Source organism: Ursus americanus, chromosome 15 (assembly GCF_024610735.1).
Source record: "Ursus americanus isolate L20-20 chromosome 15, mUrsAme1.1.p, whole genome shotgun sequence".
NCBI lineage: Eukaryota > Metazoa > Chordata > Mammalia > Carnivora > Ursidae > Ursus > Ursus americanus.
In genome coordinates this window covers 1,838,255-1,860,628 of record NC_142141.1, presented here as the reverse complement: position 1 = coordinate 1,860,628, position 22,374 = coordinate 1,838,255, and the positions used below count along the sequence as shown (strand labels likewise).

The following is a 22,374-nucleotide window of genomic DNA, read 5'->3' as shown; positions in this document are numbered from 1 at the left end:
GGGACTAACCCTAACCCTAGGTCTGCCGCTAAAGCGCCCCTCCCCAGGGGCCTGGCGCCGTAGTGCCAGGGATTGGGGACACCCAAGACCCAGCACTGTACTCAGCCTGCCGCCGTGCAACAACCTGGGCCCCTTCCGGTGCCGCCGAGCATTCAGTGTGGGAGAAATGGCAGGGCCCCCCAATCCAGCTGCGACGTTCTGTGGCCCCCTGTGCTCCCACCCTGTGGTCCACCCTCCCCCTCCCCTGCGCCGTCAGCTCGGCCAGCCGCCCAGCTCGCCGCACACCCAGCAGATCGGGCCTCCCAGGCTTCTGGGCCCTACCGTTAACGCTAGGTCGGCCGCCAAGGGGCCCCTCCCCAGGGGCCTGGCGTCGCAGCTCCAGGGATTGGGGACACCTGAGCCCCAGCGCCGAATCAGCCTACCACCTCGAAGCCACCCGGGCCCCTCAGAGTGCCGCCGAACATTCAGGGTGTGAGACCGGCAGGGCCCCCCGAGCCCTCAGTGACTTTCGACGGCTGCCTGCACCACAACCCTTGGGCCCACGCTCCCCCTCCCCCACGCTCTCTCCTCGACCGCCGCCCAGCTCGCTGCACTGGTAGCGGATCGGCCCTTCTGGTCTCCTGGGGCCTGATCCTAATCCTAGGTCCGCCACCGAGGCGCCCCTCCCCAGGGGCCTGGTGCCACAGTGCTGGGGATTGGGGACACCTGAGCCCCAGCACCAGACTCAGCCTGCCACCCCGCAGCAACCCGGGCCCCACGGGGCGCTGTGAGCATTCAGGGAGGGAGACCGGCAGGGCCCCCCAACACCCCCCCCCCCCCGCAACCTTCGACGGCCCCCTGCGGCACAACCCTTTGGCTCACACTTCTTCTAACCTGTGACCTCACTTTGTCCCGCTGCTCAGCTCGTCGCACAGTTGGCGGATCAGGCCTGCTGGGCTCTTGTGACCTAACCCTAACTCTAGGTCAGCTGGTGAGGGGCCCCTCCAAGGGGGCCTGGTGCCGCAGCACCGGGGATTGGGGATACCTGAGCCCCAGCGCCAAACTAACCCTGCTGCCGTGCAGCCACTCTGGACACTCGGGGTGCCGCTGTGCATTCAGGGCAAGAGAATGAGCAGGGCCCCTCGAGCCCCTGGCGACCTTGGACAGCCCCTCGTGCCACAACAATTGGGCCCACGCTCCCCCTCCCCTGCGCCCTCGCCTCGGCCCAGCGCTCCGCTCGCTGGACAGCTGGCTGATCGGGTCTGCCAGGCTCCTGGGGCCTAACCCTAACCCTAGGTCAGCCACCAAGGGGCCTCTCCCCAGCGGCCTGGCACCACAGCGCCGGGGATTTGGGACACCTGAGCCCCAGCGGCGGACTCAGCTTGCTGGCGCGCCACCACCTGGGCCCCTCGGGGCACCCCCGAGAATTCAGGGCGTGAGAATGGGCAGGGAACCCGACGCCCTGGCGACATTCGATGGCCCTCTGGGCCACAACGCTTGGGCACACGCTCCCCCTCCCCGCGACCTCACCTTGGCCCACTGCTCAGCTCACTGCACAGCCGGCGGATTGGGCCTGCTGGGCTCCTGAGACCTAACACTAGCCCTAGGTTGGCCGACTAGAGACTCCTCCCCAGGGGCCTGGCGTCCCAGCGCCAGGGACTGGGGACCCCCGATACCCAGGGCCGGACTCAGCCTGCCGCTGCGCCGCCACCCGGGCCCCTTGGGGCGCCACTGTGCATTCAGGGCGGGAGAACGGGCAGGGCCCTCCGAGCCCCCAGCGACCTTCGACAGCCCACCCCCACAGCACTTGGTCTTACGCTCCCCCTCCCCCGCGCCCTCACCTCGGACCCCCACTCCACTCCCTGCACAGCTGGCGGATTGGACCTGCCCGACTCCTGGGGCCTAAACCTAACCCTAGGTCAGCCTCCGAGGTTCCCCTCCGCAGGGGCCTGCAGCTGCAGCACAGGGGATTGGAGACCCCCGAGCCCCAGCGCAGACTCAGCCTGCCGCCGCGCCACCACCCAGGCCTCTCAGGGAGCTGCCAAGCATTCACTGCGGGAGAATGGGCAGGGCCCCCCGAGCCCCTGGTGACCTTCGACGGCTCCCTGCGCCACAACCCTTGGGCTCCCCCTCTCCCTCCCCTGCGCCGTCACCTCGGCCCGCCACTCCGCTCATGGCAGACTGCGGATCGGCCTGCCGGGCTCCTGGGGCCTAACCCTAACCCTACGTTGGCTGCCGAGGAGCCCCACCTCAGGGGCCCAGCACCTCAGCGCTGGAGAATGGGGACCCCTGAGCCTCAGCGCCGGAGTCAGCCTGCCACTGCGTAGCCATCCGGGCCCCTTAGGGCGGCACCGAGCATTCAGGGTGGGAGAACGGGCAGGGCCTCCTGAGACCCCGGGGACTTTTGACGGTCCCCCGCACCACAACCCTTGGGCCCATGGTCCCCCTCTCCTGCGCCCTGATCTCGGCCCGCCGGTCCGCTTGCTAAACCGCTGGTGGATCGGGCCTGCCGGGCTCCTGGGGCCTAACCATAACCCTAGGTCAGCCACTGAGGGTCCCCTCCCCAGGGGCCTGGGGCCACGGCGCCAGGGATTGGCGACCCCCGAACCCCCGCGCCAACTCAGCCTGCTGACGCGCTGCCACCCAGGCACCTTGGAGCACCGTGGAGCATTCAGGGCCTGAGAATGGGCAGGGCCTCCAGAGGCCCCGGCGACCTTCGACGACCTCTGCTCCACAACCCTTGGGCAAAACTCCAGCTCCCAGCGCCCTCACCTCAGCCCGCCGCTCTGCTAGCCGCCAGACAGTGGATCGGGCCTGCCAGGCTCCTGGGCCAAACCCTAATCCTAGGTCGGCCGCCGAGGGACCCCTCCCCAGGGGCCTGGCGCCACAACGCCGGGTATTGAGGACCCCCGAGCCCCGGCGCCAGACTCAGCCTGCTGCCGCGCCGCCATCCGGGACCCTCGGGGCGCCGCTGAGCATTCAGGGCGGGAGAATGGGCAGGGCACCCCGAGCACCCGGCGCCTTTTTTTTTTTTGTCATTTTTTTTACTTTAATGTTTTTTTATTAGATTATGTTAGTCACCATACAGTACATCCCTAGTTTCTGATGTAAATTTCGATGATTCATTAGTTGCGTATAACACCCAGTGCACCATGCAATACGTGCCCTCCTTACTACCCATCACCAGTCTATCCCATTTCCCCACCCCCTCCCCTCTGATGCCCTCAGTTTGTTTCTCAGAGTCCATAGTCTCTCATGCTTCATTCCCCCTTCTGATTACCCCCCTTTCTTTATCCCTTTCTTCCCCTACCGATCTTCCTAGTTCTCATGTTTCATAGATGAGAGAAATCATATGATAATTGCCTTTCTCTGCTTGACTTATTTCACTTAGCATTATCTCCTCCAGTGCCGTCCATGTTGCAGCAAATGTTGAGAACACGTTCTTTCTGATAGCTGAGTAATATTCCATTCTATATATGGACCACACCTTCTTAATCCAGTCATCTGTTGAAGGGCATCTCAGTTCCTTCCAGGATTTAGCTATTGTGGACAATGCTGCTATGAACATTGGGATGCATATGGCCCTTCTCTTCACTACGTCTGTATCTTTGGGGTAAATACCCAGTAGTGCAATGGCTGGGTCATAGGGTAGCTCAATTTTTAACTTTTTAAGGGACCTCCACACTGTTTTCCAGAGTGGCTGTACCAACTTGCATTCCCACTAACAATGTAGGAGGGATCCCCTTTCTCCACATCCTCTCCAGCAATTGTTGTTTCTTGGCTTGTCAATTCTTGCCATTCTAACTGGCATAAGGTGGTATCTTAGTGTGGTTTTGATTTGAATTTCCTTGATGGCTAATGATTTTGAACCTTTTTTCATGTGTCTGTTAGCCATTTGTATGTCTTCATTGGAAAAGTGTCTGTTCATATCTTCTGCCCATTTTATGATTTGTTTATTTGTTTCTCGTGTATTGAGTTTGAGAAGTTCTTTGTACATCTTGGATACAAGTCTTTTATCTGTAGCATCATTTGCAAATATCTTCTCCCATTCCGTGGGCTGCCTCTTAGTTTTTTTGACTCTTTCCTTGGCTGTGCAGAAGCTTTCTATCTTGATGAAGTCCCACAAGTTCATTTTATCTTTTGTTTCTCTTGCCTTTGGAGATGTGTCATGAAAAAGTTTGCTTTGGCCGATGTCGTAGAGGTTGCTGCCTGTGTTATCCTCTAGGATTTTGATGGATTCCTGTCTCACATCGAGGTCTTTCATCCATTTGGAGTTTATTTTTGTGTATGGTGTGAGAGAGTGGTCAAGTTTCATTCTTTTGCATGTAGCTGTCCAATTTTCCCAGCACCATTTATTGAAGTGACTATCTTTTTTCCACTGGATGTTTTTTCCTGCTTTATCAAAGATTAGTTGCCCAAAGAGCCGAGGGTCCATTTCTGGGTTCTCTATTCTGTTCCATTGGTCTATGTGTCTGTTTTTGTGCAAGTACCATGCTGTCTTTGTGATCACAGCTTTGTAATACAGCTTGAAATCCAGCATCGTGATGCCCCCCAGCTTTGTTTTTCCTTTTCAACAGTTCCTTGGGCGATTTGGGGCCTTTTCTGGTTCCATACAAATTTAAGGACTATTTGTTCCAGTTCTTTGAAAAATGTCCTCGGTATTTTGATCGGGATAGCATTGAAAGTGTAGATTGCTCTGGGAAGCATGGACATTTTAACTATGTTAATTCTTTTGATCCATGAGCATGGAATATTTTTCCATCTTTTTGTGTCTTCTTCAATGTATTTCAAGAGTAATTTGTACTTTATAGAATATAGATCCTTTACGTCTCAGGTTAAGTTGATTCCAAGGTAACGTATGGTTTTTGGTGCTATTGTAAATGAGATGGATTCCCTAATTTCTCTTTCTTCAGTCTCATTATTCATGTATAGAAATACAATTGATTTCTGAGCATTGATTTTGTATCCCGCCACATTACTGAATTGCTCTATAACTTCTAATAGTTTGGGAGTGGATTCTTTTGGGTTTTCCATATTGAGTATCATGTCATCTGTGAAGAGAGACATTTTGACTTCTTCTTTGCCAATTTGGATACATTTGATCCCTTTTTGTTGTCTGATTGCTGTTGCAAGGGCTTCTAGTACTATGTTGAATAATAGTGGCGAGAGTGGGCATCCTTGTCGTGTTCCTGATCTTAAGGGAAAGGCTTCCAGCTTTTCCCCGTTGAGAATGATATTTGCTGTAGGCTTTTCATAGATGGTTTTTTATGAGATTGAGGAATGTACCCTCTATCCCTACACTCTGAAGTGTTTTAATCAGGAAAGGATGGTGTATTTTGTCAAATGCTTTTTCTGCATCTATTGAGAGAATCATATGATTTTTGAATTTTTCTTTCTGGATAAAATCTAAGACACTGATAGATTTGCAAATGTTAAACCACCCTTGCATCCCAGGGATGAATCCCACTTGGTCATGATGGATAATCCTTTTAATGTACTGTTGGATTCTATTAGCCAGGATCTTGTTGAGGATTTTGGCATCCATATTCATTAGGGAAATAGGTCTGTAATTCTCCTTTTTGATGGGGTCTTTGCCTGGTTTGGGGATCAAGGTAATACTGGCCTCATAGAATCAATTTGGTAGCTTTCCTTCTGTTTCTATATTTTGAAAGACCTTCAGGAGAATAGGTATTATTTCTTCTTTGAATGTTTGGTAGAATTCCCCAGGAAAACCATCTGGGTCTGGAGTTTTGTGTTTTGGAAGGTTGTTTATCACTGACTCAATCTCTTCATAATTAATTGGCCTGTTTAAGAAATCAATTTCTTCCTGTTTCAGTCTTGGTAGTTTATAGGTTTCCAGGAAGGCCTCCATCTCATCCAGAGTGCTTAATTTATTGGCATAAAGCTGTTGATAAAAGTTTCTAATAATCCTTCCAATTTCATTAGTGTTGGTTGTGACCTCTCCTTTTTCATTCATAATTTTATTAATTTGGGTCCTTTCTCTATTCTTTTGGATAAGTCTTGCCAGTGGTTTGTCAATTTTATTGATTGTCTCAGAGAACCACCTTCTAGTTCTGTTGATCTGCTCTACTGTACTCCTGGTTTCTAATTCATTGATTTCTGCTCTAATCTTGGTCAATTGCTTCCTTGTGTGTGGATTAGGCCTGTCCCTTTGTTGCTGTTCCAGCTTCTTTTTTTTTTTAAAGATTTTATTTATTTATTCTATAGAGATAGAGACAGCCAGCGAGAGAGGGAACACAAGCAGGGGGAGTGGGAGAGGAAGAAGCAGGCTCATAGCGGAGTAGCCTGATGTGGGGCTCGATCCCATAACGCCGGGATCACGCCCTGAGCCAAAGGCAGACGCTTAACCGCTGTGCCACCCAGGCGCCCCAGCTGTTCCAGCTTCTTGAGGTGAGAATATAAAAACTGCATTTTAGATTTTTCTATTCTTTTGAGTGAGGCTTGAATGGGTATGTATTTCCCCCTTAGGACTGCCTTTGCAGTATCCCATAGGTTTTGGACCATTGTGTATTCATTCTCGTTGGTCTCCATAAATTGTTTAATTTGATTTTTGATTTCCTGGTTTATCGAGTCATTCCTGAGCAGGATGGTTCTTAGTCTCCAAGTGTTTGAGTTTCTTCCAAATTTTTCCTTGTGGTTGAGTTCCAATTTCAGAGTGTTGCAGTCTCAGAATACGCAGGGTATAATTTCAGTCTTTTGGTATCAGTTGAGACCTGTTTTGTGACCCAGAACATGGTCTATTCTTGAGAATGTTCCATGGGCATTAGAATAGAATGAGTATTCTTTGGTTTTGGGGTGTAGTGTTCTATATATACCTATGAGGTCCAACTCGTCGAGTATGGCATTCAAAGCTCTTGTTTCTTGGCTGATTTCTTGCTTTGGTGATCTGTCTATTGCTGATAGTGGAGTGTTGAGGTCCCCTACTATTAGCGTATTTTTATCTCTATGCCTCTTTATTGTGGTTAAGAGTTGTCTTGTGTATCTTGCTGCTCCCCTGTTGGGGGCATATATATTTATAATTGTCATATCCACTTGTTGGATACATCCTTTAAGAATAATATAGTGCCCTTCTGTGTCTCTAACTATAGTCTTTAGTTTAAAATCCAATCTGTCTGATATGAGAATTGCTACCCCAGCTTTCTTTTGAGGTCCATTGTCATGAAAGATGGTATTCCATCACTTTACTTTCAGTCTGAATGTATCTTTAGGTTCAAAATGAGTCTCTTGTAGACAGCAAATGAATGGGTCATGTCTTTTTATCCAATCTGCAACCCTGTGGCATTATGGGAGCATTTAGGCCCTTTACATTGAGACTGATTATTGAGAGATATGATTTTAAGGATGCCATGTTGCCAGTAAAGTCTTTTTTTCTATAGATTGTGACTTTCTGTTCTGTATCACTCTTGGGGCCTTTTTACTTTTATAGAACCCCCCCGTAATATCTCCTGTAGGGCTGGTTTCCTGGTTATGAAATTGGTCAATGACTGGTGATTCTGGAAGGTCTTTATCTCTCCATCAATTCTGTATGACAGCCTTGCTGGATAAAGGATCCTTGGCTGCATGTTTTTCTCTGAAAGAGCTTTACCCCAACCCTTTCTCTCATTCCAGGTCTGTGTAGACAGGTCTGACGTAATTCTGATACCTTTGCCTTGGTATGTGAGAAATTTCTTTGCCCTGGCCGCTTTCAATAGTGTATCCCTGGCTCTAATATTTGCGAATTGCACTGTGACGTGACGTGGCGTAGGTTTGTCGTGGTTGAGCTTGGGAGGGATCCTCTCTGCCTCTTGGACATGAATGTTTGTTTCCCTTGCTAGATTAGGGAACTTTTCAGCTACAATTTGTTCAAATATCTCTTCTAGACCTCTGTTTTTCTTCACCCCCTCGGGGATGCTGATGATTCTGTCATTGGAATGTTTCATTGAGTCAGGAATCTCCCGTAAGCTACATTCCTGAGCGTGGATTTTTTTGAGTCCAGATTCTATTCTAGCTTTCTCTTCTACTAACCCATCCTCCAATTCGCTGATATGTTCTGCCTCATTCACCCTGGCCGTCAGAGCCTCTAGTTTTGCCTGCATTTGGCTCATAGAATTTTTAATTTCTGCCAGATTCGCTCTCATTTCCGCCCTTAGAGATTCTATATTCTCATTAACATTTTCGTTAATACTTTTTTCAAGTCTACACATCATCTTGACCATTGTTACTCTGAACTCCATTTCTGATAATTTGGTTATATCCGTATCCATTAGTTCTGTGGCAGAGGCCACAGACTCATTGTCTTTTCTTTGCTGGGGGGATTTCTCCTTCTCTTCATTCTGATGAGGAGACGTTGCGGGGTTGTCCAGAGCCCAAATTATTGACTGGGACCCAGGCCGTGTGCCCTTGTTTTATAGGGATCTTAGGGATGTGGGCTTCTTGATTTTTCAGCGTACCTTCTGGGGGAGGGGGCTGCCGCACCGATACTCACGCAACCCTGTTTGGGTAGTGCCTCCATGTCCCCTGCGAGGGGGGATGGGGATGGGCACACTGTGAGCCAGTATTTCCAGGCTTTTGTTCTCTGGCGGCTTTCCCTGGTGGTTTGCTATGCCTCTTCTGAGAGTCAGAGCAGCAGTGGCCGAATCTCAGCCTCTGTCTCAGAACAGAGGGATCGTGGACCATTCTCCACTGATGTTTTGGCCACTTTAACTCTGATTCTGTTGGTGCTGCTCAACCCTGCAGTGTCCCGGGATGTGCGCTCCACACCCGGTGTCCCAGCCCTCACTTCCAGGGCCGGCGTGTCTCTGTTCTTTGTGTTTCTAACATTGCCAGCTGCCAGCCACCCCCACGTGCTCCCGGAGCTCCCGGTCTCAGTCTGGTTCCAGTGAGCGCACTGGAGTTCTGGTTTTCAGTCTGGTCGCGCTATTTTGCTGGTTTTGAAATGGGCAGCAGTCATGGGACTCCATCAGTGAAAGAAACCAAGGGCACATGTGGGTGCATTTCTTCAGCCAACATCAACTAAGACCCCACTGTGGGCCATGCTCCATATTAGATATTGGGAACAAGTTGGCTCTATCCTCGAGGTTCCCAGTGCAGACAACACATGACAAGCTGCCCATAGAATGGCTCTGTCTTATTCATCCCTGTATCCCTCATGCCTCACACAGCACCCAGCATATAGTAAGAGCTCAGTAAATAGCAATTTCCTTGGAGAGTGGGACAGTGTGGTGGTCAAGCCTCTGGCATTTGGAATCTGGGAACTTGGGTTTGAAATACAGCCTGTCTAGTTATGTGCTGTGTAGCTCTGGGCAGGTCACTTCACCTCTCTGAGACCCAGTTTCCTTGTGGGTAGGTTGGGAACTTAGATCACAGGGCCTTTTGGGGGTTAAGGAGCTGATTTGTGAAAAGAGCCTGGCCCGTGCTCAGCGCTCAGATTACACCTACTGGAGTTAATGTGGTCACCATAATGTCAGCGAGCTGTGGCAAACAATCCAGTCTCCATTCACTTTCTGGAAAGTGAGAAGGGCTGACAGATCACCTCTGTGTCATCCACACTAGGAAGCACAAAATCAAAACTGGTGGTTGACCTTCCTTCCCTTCATCTCTCCTTCTTCCCTCCCTCTCCCCTGCTGTGCTCTCCCATTTCAACTCCTCTCTCTGCTTGCTGCCCCCTCCTCCCGAAGAGAGCTACATTCAGGTAGGAATCCAGGGAGGAGGGTTCCGGGAGCAGTCTGGCTCACCGGCTGCTTTGCAGACTGAGGTGGGAGACTGGGGTTGTGAAATCAGAGAGAAGTAAATATGTGTGATGTTTGTCTTGTTTTCTTCATATACCAATGACAAAATAGTAGGAGATATTATGTGGATGGGTTTCAGGTGTGCTCTGCTATTTAAGATGATCTTTCCCCAAGACCTGCTCTTTTCTGCTCTGCGTCTGCCAAGCAGCAAACCTGGCTCATGTTTGAATCTCGTGTGTTGGGAACTGAGCAGGGGAGTTACTGGGTCGGGTGTGGTATGACCCCTGCCAGAGGCGGTCTGGTGGGATACAGTCTGTCCTGCACACTTGAGCTGGAGACAGAGTGCTTCCCTTCGAGCCAGGTGTGGGAGGCGCCGGGGACCCTCTCTCTCTGCACCTTCAGGTCTCGGACCAGCCCCTGCAGGGGCCGCCCTCAGGTCTGCCCTAGGGGAAAGGGCGCTGCCAGGGAGGGCGGCACAGAGAATGTTCCCTGTGGGGCTCCCTCACTGCTCCTGGGTCCTGCTGCAGAAGTGAGGTGGGTGGCACGCCCTGGAGCACATCTCTCTCCTCCTCTCCTCGCCCACATCCCCGGTCCTGGGATCAGAATAAAACCTGCACTTGGCTCCGTGGGAGAGAGGCCCGGGTGCAGCGGCCTGGAGACCCTCCCCTGCTGGCGGGAATTCTAGAGGCCTGTGTGAAGCCTGCTGGGTTGGCTGCACACAATGGCTCTCATGGTCTCACTGAGCTCCTGGGACCGGCCAGGCCCAGGACAGAGGCTCTGAGCACCAGAGCCAGAGTCCCTGTTCCTGTCAACCTGCTGCTCCAGCCACACAGCGATGGGCCTGCTTCCCACCTCGTGGTCACGGCCCACCCTGGGTCCTCCCCTCAGGCCTGCCCGGGGCCTCCCCAGTCCTTTCAGGGCTCGGCTCTCGGGGCAAACGCTGGCAGGCACGGGTGTTGGTGGGGCCGCACCTGTGGTAGAGCCCCTGTCACCCCCCTGACAGAGGAGAGGAATTTGGACAAGTTAGTTTCCTTTCTCGCCTCTGTGGAGACATATGGAGGGTTTGGGTCACCTCGCGGCAGCGTTTCTCAGGCTCTGGAGATGACTCATGTACATGAGAACCAAACGAAGCACTCAGATGGGAAGGAAATTCCATGCAGTGCGAATTCAGAATATGTTAAGCAGTTAGGATTAAAATTGCATACATTTCACTTTCCACTTCTGTAAAAAAAAATAAAACAAATGCAACTTGTATTATAGTTGAAAAAGCAGTGTCTTCCGCCCCCTCTTCTTGCGGGAATATATAAAGGCATAAGAGTAATGATGCTAACATGAGGTGTACTGATTGGCTTTTACCTGAAAGTCACAGGCAGGGTTTGATGACGAGTGAGGAAGAAGAAGGAATGTGAGCAAGGAAAAGAGGGCAGTTTCAGGTCTCTGTCCATTGTGCAGGTGCTGGTGTCAGAATGGGTCATACTGCAGGTGGGGTGGGGGCAGTGTCCCCACTCTCAGCCTCTGTCATCAGACTCCCTCTCCTCACAGGCCCAGAGGGTGGGACTTGGCCTTTCTCACCTGGAGTTACCTACATTAACTTCCCCAGTGGGAGCTTTGCATAGAGAGGAGCTTCCCTGCCTTCCCCTGGGACCGTGGTGAAGCTTCCTTGCCCACAGGATAGTTTCTGGACTGGAAGGTTGGGTTAGACTCTGTGTTTCAGCAGCTCACTTAGCAGGGCCCAATTCCTTCCTCTTGTCCCTGGATGTGCGTCCCAGAACCCAGGACTCCAGATCCCTGATCTTGGACACCAGCTCCCCCAACTGACCCTGTGTCTTGATCTCATTCTTCTGAGTGACCACAGAGCAGAAGGGACACGACAAACCTTTCCCATGGGGCTCCCTCAGCCATGAATTGATGCACTAGTGGCTGCGGATATAAGCACAGTTTAGGTACATAGCTTTTTCTAGATAACCTAGGTAGATGAGACATTTGCTTCATTCTTTAAAATGTTCAGCCAGACCCACTCTCGGGAATAACAAGTATACTGGAGTTTCCTAATGACCCAAATGACCATGAGGGCTTGAGGTTTTATCCTCTTTGCTTGCATAGACCTGTCACGTACCTAGTATTTCTCATCCCTCTACAAGGATATGGCCTACAGCATAATACAAATATGAATATGAATATAAATATAAATAAATGACTCTTGGCCCAGAACTTCTGATATCTGAGATGCTATTTAGAATAAATGGTGCATTTGGTCATTCAGCTTTGACCTGAGCTGGTGAAATGAACCAGATCTGGGGTGTCCGAAAATGTAGCCACCAACTACCTGTGGCCTTCAAGCACCTGGAATTCAGCTCACCTGAATTGAGATGTGCTCTGAGTGTAAAATGCACACTGGATGCTGAAACCAGAATAAGAAAGAGAACATAAATTATTTTATTGAGATTTTTAAAACACTGTCTCATTGACGTAAATGCATGTTGGAGTGATACCATTTTTCCAATTACAATTCTTTTGACTTTTCTCCTTTTACTGTGTGTAATGTGGCTACTAGAAAAGTTATGATTGACGCAGGTGGGTCACATTAGACGTCTGCCAGATGCTGCCAGACTCAGCTCAGAGGGCCTCCAGCTCAGGGAGCTGGTCCCACCTGGCCGCCACTCAGACCCGGAGCAGCAGCTGAGGGGTGGAAGCAGTCGATGGGGAGCTCAGTTCAGCATCTCGTGGCACAGTCCAAGCTATGATCTGGTTAAGGAAAAGGAAGACTTGGTCATCTCTCCAGCGTGGGTATTGAAAATCTAGTCCTGCCCACAGCTCCAGGAGCAGAGAGCCTGAGTGCCCCCAGTGTCTCTAGGTGCACACGCTGTGCTTGGAATTGAATTGGGCTCAGAAACACTTGCTGTATTAGTAAAATACTTCATTCCCCAGACTTTGCTCTCTCGTATTTGCCTTTTGTAGAACCCTGAGAAGTTAAAAACAAAATTGCACAAGATTGGGTGTGTCCTCTGTGAGATTCTTCTCGGGTCTCCCACTCCCTCCAAAGGTGACTTGGTTCTGGAACAAGAATGATCCACAAGGGGCACTTTCTGTGAAAGTGTTCTCTTCTACCATACCAGCATTCACCTCTTGAATCTGATTCATTTTAATTTAATTCTAGGAGAAAAGCGATTTGCTGATGACAGAAAGCTTGTGCCACAAATGGTTTTATTCGGCATTGACCAAAATTTCAAAGGGAGCTACACGTTCAGAAAATTTGAATTTGAGTATTTACAAATCTCAAGAATTGCCTGTGGCCAATAAGTATAATTTTTTTCTTGTCTTCTGGACAAAATCAGTCATGTATTTAATTTCATCAACATTACTCCATATATATTACTCCATATACTTGTAAAAATTCATGCTTCATCATTAATCCACACCATGGAAGGTAAAATTCCAATTTCAACTCGACTCATATTTTGTTATATTAAAGCCTTCAGCTTTACTAATTAATAGTTACCCATCATTAATATCGGTACAAATTCTCTTTCACTTTAGCTCAGCTATTTAGAACATGCAGGTCCAGACTGATGGACACACAACCTATTTGCTAAGGAATCATGGGGAACCAAGCAAGGGGGATGGCATTTGGCTCTGCTTCGTTCCCATCCTCTGAGATGGATTCTTCACGTTGATTTTATTGCCACTCAGTGACTAAAAAAAAGAAATCTCTTATTGCTACCATGTTTTATTGCACAGTGAAATATAAAAATACAGGTGTATCAAAACCATGGAGCCAAATATATGTGAGATTCAAAATATGGGAAGGTCATAACAACAGTTCATAAATTATATGTATTTTAAATATCCTTTTTGGCGAACACTCAGAGAAATTTGAGGGGTTTTTGTTGTTGTGCCTCACTTATTTTGTGTTTTTCTCTTCAAATAGAGAAAGCCCTGGTGGATTTTCGGGCTTGAGTGACACCTGAACTTTTGGTGAGTCCAGTGGTTGTAAACACAGCCGGCCGCTAGGTGGTGCTGCGTCTGAAACTATGCCAGCTCTTCCCTCTTCCCTGTCCCCACCCAGGCTTACCCCCTCCTCCATTCTACTATCTGAACTGCCCAGCAGAGGGCAAGGACCCATCTGATTCCACAACTGCTCAGTTTAGTAAACATTTCTGTCTCTTGATAATGAGGGGTATCTTCACCACCCACTCCTCACAAGACTACTAAAAATTAGAGCAGTTTAAACTCATAGGTAAATGTTCAGCCTGCCTTCTTTCTGGAAACCTTTATCCTTTTTATAGGGAGGAGAGCGGCAAACAAAGAGGGAGAGAGAGAATCTTTTTTTATTTTGTTTTATTTTAAAGATTTTATTTATTTATTTGACCCAGAAAGAGACAGCCAGAGAGAGAGGGAACACAAGCAGGGGGAGTGGGAGAGGAAGAAGCAGGCTCCCAGCGGAGGAGCCTGATGGGGGGGCTCGATCCCAGACCTCTGGGATCACACCCTGAGCCAAAGGCAGACACTTAATGACTGCACCACCCTGAGATCATGACCCGAGTCAAAATCGAGAGTCAGACATTGAAGTGACTAAGCTACCCAGGCGCCCCATTAAACCTTAATGACATGGCAAAACTCGGCTAAATCCAGTCTCCCCTCAATTATTCCTACCTGTAGGAACCTTTCCTTTTGTCCCAAGACAAATAATTTCTTTATGTTGCTCTCCCAGGACAACTTATAAATGCTGCTGTTTCTTCTTTCTCCCTTCTCTCTTTTTAAAAATATTTTATTTATTTATTTTAGAGTGAGAGCACTCACAAGCAGGGAGAGGAGCAGAGAGAGAGAGAGAGAGAGAGGAACATACTCCTTCCTGAGTGTGGAACTGACACAGGGCTGGATCCCAGGACCCTGAGATCATGACCTGAGATGAAACCAAGAATCCAACGCCCATCTGACTGAAGCACACAGGTACCCAACTTATAAACATTTCTAATAGAATTGGTTACTATTCTTTTCTTTTGGGATGGGTGTGGTCTTAATTCTTTTTTAATGAGACAAATTTAATAGCTGGGTCTGTGGTCTTGATTTTGGATATCAACTACAAGGAGTATCCAGCAAAAAGTAGACAACAAATAGTTATTACTGGATTGATGTAGAATTTAATTTTATAACTTGAAATCAATCTGATTTCCCTTATATTATCTCTTGATTTTCATGCTCCCTACACTTTCCTGCTTATCTAGGAGTAATGTAAAACAATATAACATAATTGAAGGGAGAAAACTTGATTGGACATTATGCAAAGAATAAACCAAAGGCCATTTACCTAAGTTGTGGTACGATGTCAAGAAGGGAAATATGGGGGCGCCTGGGTGACACAGCGGTTAAGCATCTGCCTTCGGCTCAGGGCGTGATCCCCGCGTTATGGGATCAAGCCCCACATCAGGCTCCTCCGCTATGAGCCTGCTTCTTCCTCTCCCACTCCCCCTGCTTGTGTTCCCTCTCTCCCTGGCTGTCTCTATCTCTGTCAAATAAATAAATAAAATCTTTAAAAAGAAAAGAAGGGAAATATGAAGATGTTATGAAAATTATTTGTAATTTCCCATCTCAGAAGTAAAGTCTACAATTCTCATTATTCTTGGACATTTTCAAATGTATCCAAATTTGTGGTGAACAAAAGAAAGCAAATATGAAACTCATGAGTTGCAATATTTAGAAATGGTGATTGGATTTGACTGTGAGGCACACAACCTTCTAACAGGCTATACATGCTGTGGGGTCACACTTTGGTCAGCCACCCGCAGATTCAAAACTCATACACTTTATTAGCATTAACAAGGGGTGAAAAATTGTGTGAAATGGCTGATCAGTAATAATTGTTCTGTGAATATGAATTTTAGTTTGGATAAAAGACACGATATGATTTACTGCAACTTTAGATGTCTCGTTTCTATTATGCTCTCTTGCAAAATTTTCAAAAAGGAAAGGCTGTTGTCCAATTTCGGGTGGTCTGGGGCCCGTTCCAGTTTGTCTAACAATGCTTGAAAATACATATTTGCAATCATGGAGAAAAACAGTTGGGGAGAAATGACTGGGTCCAGAGAGTGAGCTTTGAGAGAACACTTCCCAAAACACTTTCGCTACTTTGAAAAAATTGAATATAAGAATAGGTATATTCCTTTTTACATCAGTGGGGTCTGTGACTAATTCCATAGAGATAGATATTGACCGTTTAATATTGGGTTAAAAGAGATCAGGAGGAATCCCCATTTTTCATTATTTTTTTTAATGACTTATTTGTATATTTTAGAGAGAGAGAGACAGCGTGAGTTGGAGGAGCAGAGGGAGAGGGAGAATCTCAAGTAGACTCCATGTTGAATGCAGAGCCCAATGTGGGGCTCCCTTAGGAACCCCCATTTTTCTTAAAGGGTGTTAGCAGACATGGCTTAAGACAGGGCTTCTCAACCTCGGCTCTGTTGACATTTGGGGCAAGGGAACTCTTGTGGGAGCTGCAGGGAGCCTGGTAGCGTGTGGAGCAGCATCCCCGGCCTCTACCCGCCAAATGCCAGTAGCACCCGCCCCACAGTTGGGAACCTTCAATGTACCCAGACATTGCCAAGTGTTCCCTGGGGGCCAAAGCACTCCCTGCTTGGGGACCACTGGAAGCCAATATAATGTGTCCAGAGAACTGGGAAGATACACCCTCTGGGTATAATATTCTATTATGTACCCCTTAATGTAGTAAAAATAATCTCAGACCGAAGAGACATTGATGGGATGTGAATACAGGGAGAGCGAGAACACCAATGGAAGCCTCATCACCGTGTAAATGCCTGGAGGCCAGGATTCAAGGCGAGTAGAGAGGAGCCCTACATTAATTTTCATTCATTAAAATGACTGATAATCATTCATTCCATTCATGGGTTTCTCACATTCTACAGAGGGTGGCTAAGGTGAGAGCAAGATGGAGAGTTTAGACGAGGTTGATTAAACTGTTACTGAGCCACTACCACCCATGCCTGGCAACATGTACGTAATTTTGTCCCACATTGACTCTGGGTTTGAGAATCCCAGGCACAGATGTGAGTCTCAGCACTCAGTCTGAAGAAGTGGATTATTTCAGGATGTTCATAAATCAAAGTGCAGTATAGCCTGAGACAGCCTGAACAGCACTGGCCAATAGGATTCCGTGATGTAAACAATCTCTGTCTTCCCTGTCCAATATGGTAGCACCAGCTCGGAGTGGCTCTTGAGCCCTTGAAATGTGGCCACCTTTCTTGTGTCACATGTGGAAATGTGAACATTTGGGGGATAGTGAATTAAAAATACATTGTTTAGTGTGCCTGGGTGGCTCAGTTGGTTAAAAGACCATCTCTTGATCTCAGCTCAGGTCTTGATGGTTGTGTGTTCAATCTCTGCCTTGCACTCCACACTGGGCAGGAGCCTCCTTAAAAAACCAAACCAAACCCAAAACATCATTTACATTTACTTCACCATAATCATCGCTCTTGTTTCCAGTGTGCTTATTAGAAAACATGAAACAATGTCTGTGTCTTGCATTAGGTTTTTATCAGAGAGCCCTGATCTAGAAGGTGGAGAATTCTGCACTGTCAGGACATCTTAAACTCAACCCTGCTCTGGGTTAGTGTCTGGGCCAGGCAGGACCTGCAGGCAGAGCTGGGGATCCACCTAAGTTCGGATCCGTCTTCCATCTCAGCTCAAAGCCCAGTGAGGATTCTAGACTTGGTTTCCAATCGGCATTTCAGATCTCTCTCGGTTTGGACCATGTGCCCTTGATTTTGTGTGTTCATTCCTTAACACTAGAAAGGACATTTAGTTAGGACCCGTTAGGTATTTCCACTTTAAGGATGAAAGGATTTCAGGAAACAATAGCATTTAAATCACAGATGATCCTGCCATTCAGCTGTCCAGGTGATCTCCCTCTGGGAAGCCACCATGAAGTAGTTTGAAGAGGCAAGCCAATGTCCTGTCTGCCTAGCCTTTCTGGAGAAGTGCTTTGTGGAAAATGTATAAATAAATAAATAAATAAATAAATAAATAAATAAATAAATAAATTTATTTATTTATTTATTTATTTATTTATTTCTGGTTCCTGGCACAGGACTCCTAAAATCCTTGCAGTTTCCTGAGGGATAGGAGAGCCTTCTGTTAGTCATAAAATCTCCAACAGACCTCTCCAGAGTTTAGGCTAAAGAGCTGACATAGGGCGGGGCCCAGAAATGGCATTGCAGTGGGGCTGGTCACAAGAAGGACCAAACTGGGAGTCAAGGATTGGAAATTTCAGCCCCAGCCACTGGCCATCTGTGAGGGGAGGGGGCTGAAGATTGGGTTATAAAAAGTCTTGAACAAGAGGTTGGTGAACACATTAATATTCTGGAAAAGTGATTTTCCCCCAGAGAGGGCGTGGAAGCTCTCCACCACTCCCCACCCCCTTTAGACCTTCCTTGCTATACGCATCTCTTCCATTGGGCGTTTCCTGAGTTGTATTCTTTATAATAAACTGGTCGATGTAAGTAAAGTGCTTTCCTGACTTCTGAGTCGATCTTTTTTCCCCCTTCATTCACATAACTTTTATTACAGTGTATTTATAATTGTTTTTTCCTTTTTTAAAATTTAAATTCAATTAGGCAGCATATAGTACATCGTTAGTTTCAGATGTAGTGTTCAATAATATATCATTTGCGTATACCCCCCAGTGCTCATCGCATCACGCACCCCCCTTAATGCCCATCACCCAATTACCTCATCCCCCCACCCACCTCACCTCCAGCAACCCTCAGTTTATTTCATATACTTAAATGTCTCTCATGGTTTTTCTCCCTCTCTGATGACCTCCAGTTCAGTTTTCCCTCTCTTCCCCTATGATCTTCTGCACTGTGTCTTAGAGTCTACCTATGAGTGAAACCATATACTTGTCTTTCTCTGACTGCTGTGTTTCACTCAGTATAATACACTCCAGTTCCATCCAGGTTGATGTAAGTGGTAAGAATTCATCCTTTCGAATGGCTGAGTCATATTCCTTTGTATACATGGAGCCCATCTTCTTTATCCATCCACTTGTGGATGTGAGTCATTCTAGTGAAATTATCAACCGTAAGGAGAGGGTCTGCAGGAATACCTGACCTTGTGGTTGGGCAGAAGTGTGGGTAGCTTGAACACCCCATTTGTGACTGGCCTCTGCAGTGGGGACAGACTTGTGGGACTGAGCCCTGAAATCCGTGGAGTATGAATTGAATTGTTGGAGAACTTGGCGATTTGGTTGTGGTTGGTGTCAGGAAATAGAGCACACGGGTGTACTTGAAACATGAACACATCTCCTCCCTCCACTGCACCAATTGACTGCATAAAGCCCCCCCATGGGGGTCCTCTGTGCTCTGTGGTCTCTTGGAAGAATGGAGTCAGGTTCAACTGGCAGTAGGGGAAGTTGGTTTCCAAGATCAAAGATCTGGAGCCTAGCTGAGACCTAGGTGAAGCCATGGATGCCAAAGTGACCCCACTGCCCCCTTCCTCACTAAGGACTCAGAGATTGTGATATCACAGTTGGTTCCCCACAAAAGGTGGGAATTATCTGACTTTGGGCATTTTATGGGCCTGTGCCCCTCAGTCCCAAGTGCAGAGTAGAGTGATCTGGTAGGTCTCTGATAAAGACTGATGGTTGAGTCCTGCTCTGGACACAAGTGAGCCACCCGACAGAGTCCATTATCAGGACAGATCAGTTTCTTGTGAGACATCTATTCTTTGGAGGAGTGATTGCCTCTTACACTCTTCCTTTCCTGTTGCTTCCCCACCTCCTTTGCGCTCTTGATTGGTGCCCTTGTGGAAGGTCTCCCTGCCATGCCAAACCTCAGGTGGAATCTATTCCCTATGGACAGCACCTGCCTCGTCTCTTGATTTCCCTCGCAAGACATGTAACACAGTCTCGTCCTTTTTCTTGGCTTTGTGGGGGGGAGAATGATACTACTAATGTGTGTCTTAACCTTTTGATATGGAAAAGGGTGTGGCTACCCCAGAGTGCAAAAAAAAAGCAAAGGCTTCAAAAATCATACTGCCCCCTATGTCTGGTCTTGCTTATTTCCCTCCTTACAACATTTTTACTGATTCACTGCTTAATGATCGTGAGACAAGGTCTCTCTTATCGGCATCATTAATTGAGTCCTGAGTTTGATGTTCAGGACAGATTTCTGTGGGAAGGTTTATTGACTGTGGAAAAACAGAGATAAGCCACTGAAATGCAAAAGGAATGTGTGGGCCTCTTCTATGTCCAGGCTCTGCATTCTGACCAGTGGCTGAATTTGTTTTTTCTCTCCAATGGGTATGACCTCAGATGTAGATACACCCAATGACAACCTCATGATTTCTGCTACCCTGAGGAGTGTCCAAAGTGGGTATTTGGTTCAGATAGAATCCAAAAGAGGTGCTGAGAGGTTCAGCTACACAACTGGCATCATGGACTCCCCTTGGTTGCCCTCTGGCCACCCTACTGGGAGGTAGATCTGGGGAACATGCAAAGAATAGATGTGGGCATTTGCAAAGAATCTGTTCACTAACACAGGAAGTTCCAACTGCCTGCAAAACTTGGATTCTGGATTGTGGATTTGAGAAATAGAAAGCCCTCGTTTATTTATTGGCACTGGGCCTAGAGCTGCTCTTTTCATGGACCCCAAGTTCTACCTAGTGGGGATCATCCTGGGTGTGGATATTTGAAACCTTTCATTTTCTAACATCAGCATTGTGTCCTGGATGAATTCCTAACCTTGTGACCAGGTTTACCAAAGTAGTACTTTACCAAAGTAATGGGGTTGTTTTATGCCATTATTTTCTGGGGCTTGATCTCACGAATCTGAGATCATGACCTGAGCCAAAATTCAGAGTCTAAGGATTCACCAGGTTCCCCGACTACATACACTTTTTTTTTTAACCATGTATTGTAGTTGCTTGGTTAAGTCCATGGCACTTGGTTTTGTTCTAAAAGGTTTCCTTCTTTATGTATATTTGGAGCTGGTTCCTTCCATTTCCATTGCTACTTTTCATGAACAGATCAAAATCCTGTGTCTATTGAGTGCCCATCCATGAGCCAGAACACACACTGAACCCTGCATTTTGGGGAGTATTTAAAATACTTCATTTAGAAAAGTACTAGTTGTATGTATTGCCCTCAACCCGTTCACTATTACAGAAATGCAGTGGTGAAAATACAGTGATATTTCCCCCTCATTATTCAGGGAAGAGTCTGCTTTACATACACATACTGACCAAGAAATTCACAAAGTTGAGAGGTAACTAAGTACATCCTCTCAGCTATACACAGAGAAAAATCAGGTAGTATGCATAGACGGTGAGAGAATGACATAATTTCATTAGTATATGCTTAGAGAAATATGATTTGAAGAATGGAATTTCTGTGAACACTGCTCTTCATTTCATCTGGGACCCATTTTAAACTTTGTTCTGGAAATGTCTGGTGACTCCGGAGGATAGAATGGGTGAGGATGGTGTTTTAAATCAAGAGTGGGACCTCTATTTATTCTCAATCTGTTTTTCTTTTCCCTCTTCACCCTGAAGTTTGGCTAGTGACTCTATTTGGGGGGATGGCAGGTTATCCCCCCTCATGTCATTTATTAAAAAAAAAAAAGAGTGAGAATGTGTGAGACTGGGGTTCAACTTTTGAAACAAAGCGTTTACTCTCCCATGCCCCCCTTGTCTGTGAAGACAGGCCCCTGTTGACACCAGAAGTTGGCCGCTGTGCAGCTGCATTGACTCTGAAAGGTCTATGATGACACCGTCGCCATGGTGACTTGAGCCACACCTCTGCTGTCCTTTGCAGCTGGGACTCTTTGAGCTGACCCATTCCTGCGGATTGTTGTTTGCTCTGCTGCTCCAACTCAGAATGGGAAATTGCTGTGGTTCCTGCTGTGGTTCCTGCTGTGATGGTATGTTCATAATGATCTTCTGAATGCTGTTTGCTATGACTTAGTTCACTCTTTCTCAAACCATTTTTCTCATCATTGAAAATTTCCTCTCTCCCAATTTCATCTACATATGTTTTATAGTTTTGTTCTATCCCTTGATTTCTACTGTTGGTGGTTCTACTGAGCCAGCCGCCTTGGTTTTTGTCCTCCATGGAGAACAATGGACTACTTCCTATGATATCCTGCACCCCTCACTTGTCACCCCTAGGTTCTCAGGGGGGGAAAATACGGCAGTGTCTATGTTCATTTAAGTTTTTTTTTTTATTCGACAGAGATAGAGACAGCCAGCGAGAGAGGGAACACAAGCAGGGGGAGTGGGAGAGGAAGAAGCAGGCTCATAGCAGAAGAGCCTGATGTGGGGCTCGATCCCATAATGCCGGGATCATGCCCTGAGCCGAAGGCAGACGCTTAACCGCTGTGCCACCCAGGTGCCCCTCGTTTAAGTTTTTTTAAGCATCCTAAATTCTATATTCACGTTATGCATTTCTGAAATTTAGAGTGAACCCAGAAAGGTTGATATGGAGGACATTTATCATTGTTTTCTCAGTGTCTTACAACGTCTGCCCTATACCATTCATCCCCAAAGGGGTATGGATTTCAGGATTTTGGAGACATGTGGGTTCGTTCCTATCAATAGTTGCCCCAAAGAGATCCTCAGAATATGAGAGTCTACGTTTCAATTTATGACCCCCAAA

The 22,374-nt window shown here is 47.4% G+C and overlaps 1 long non-coding RNA gene across 1 annotated transcript in view; it reads left to right on the top strand.

Moving 5' to 3' along the window:
- LOC123789436 (uncharacterized) overlaps positions 1-22,374 on the top strand; it is an 85,806-nt gene that overhangs the window by 45,181 nt on the left and 18,251 nt on the right. Inside the window, exons 3-5 of the long non-coding RNA XR_015726823.1 lie at positions 13,636-13,682; positions 14,493-14,657; positions 21,420-21,640. This is a non-coding gene — a long non-coding RNA (uncharacterized LOC123789436). The remainder of the gene's footprint in view (positions 1-13,635; positions 13,683-14,492; positions 14,658-21,419; positions 21,641-22,374) is intronic.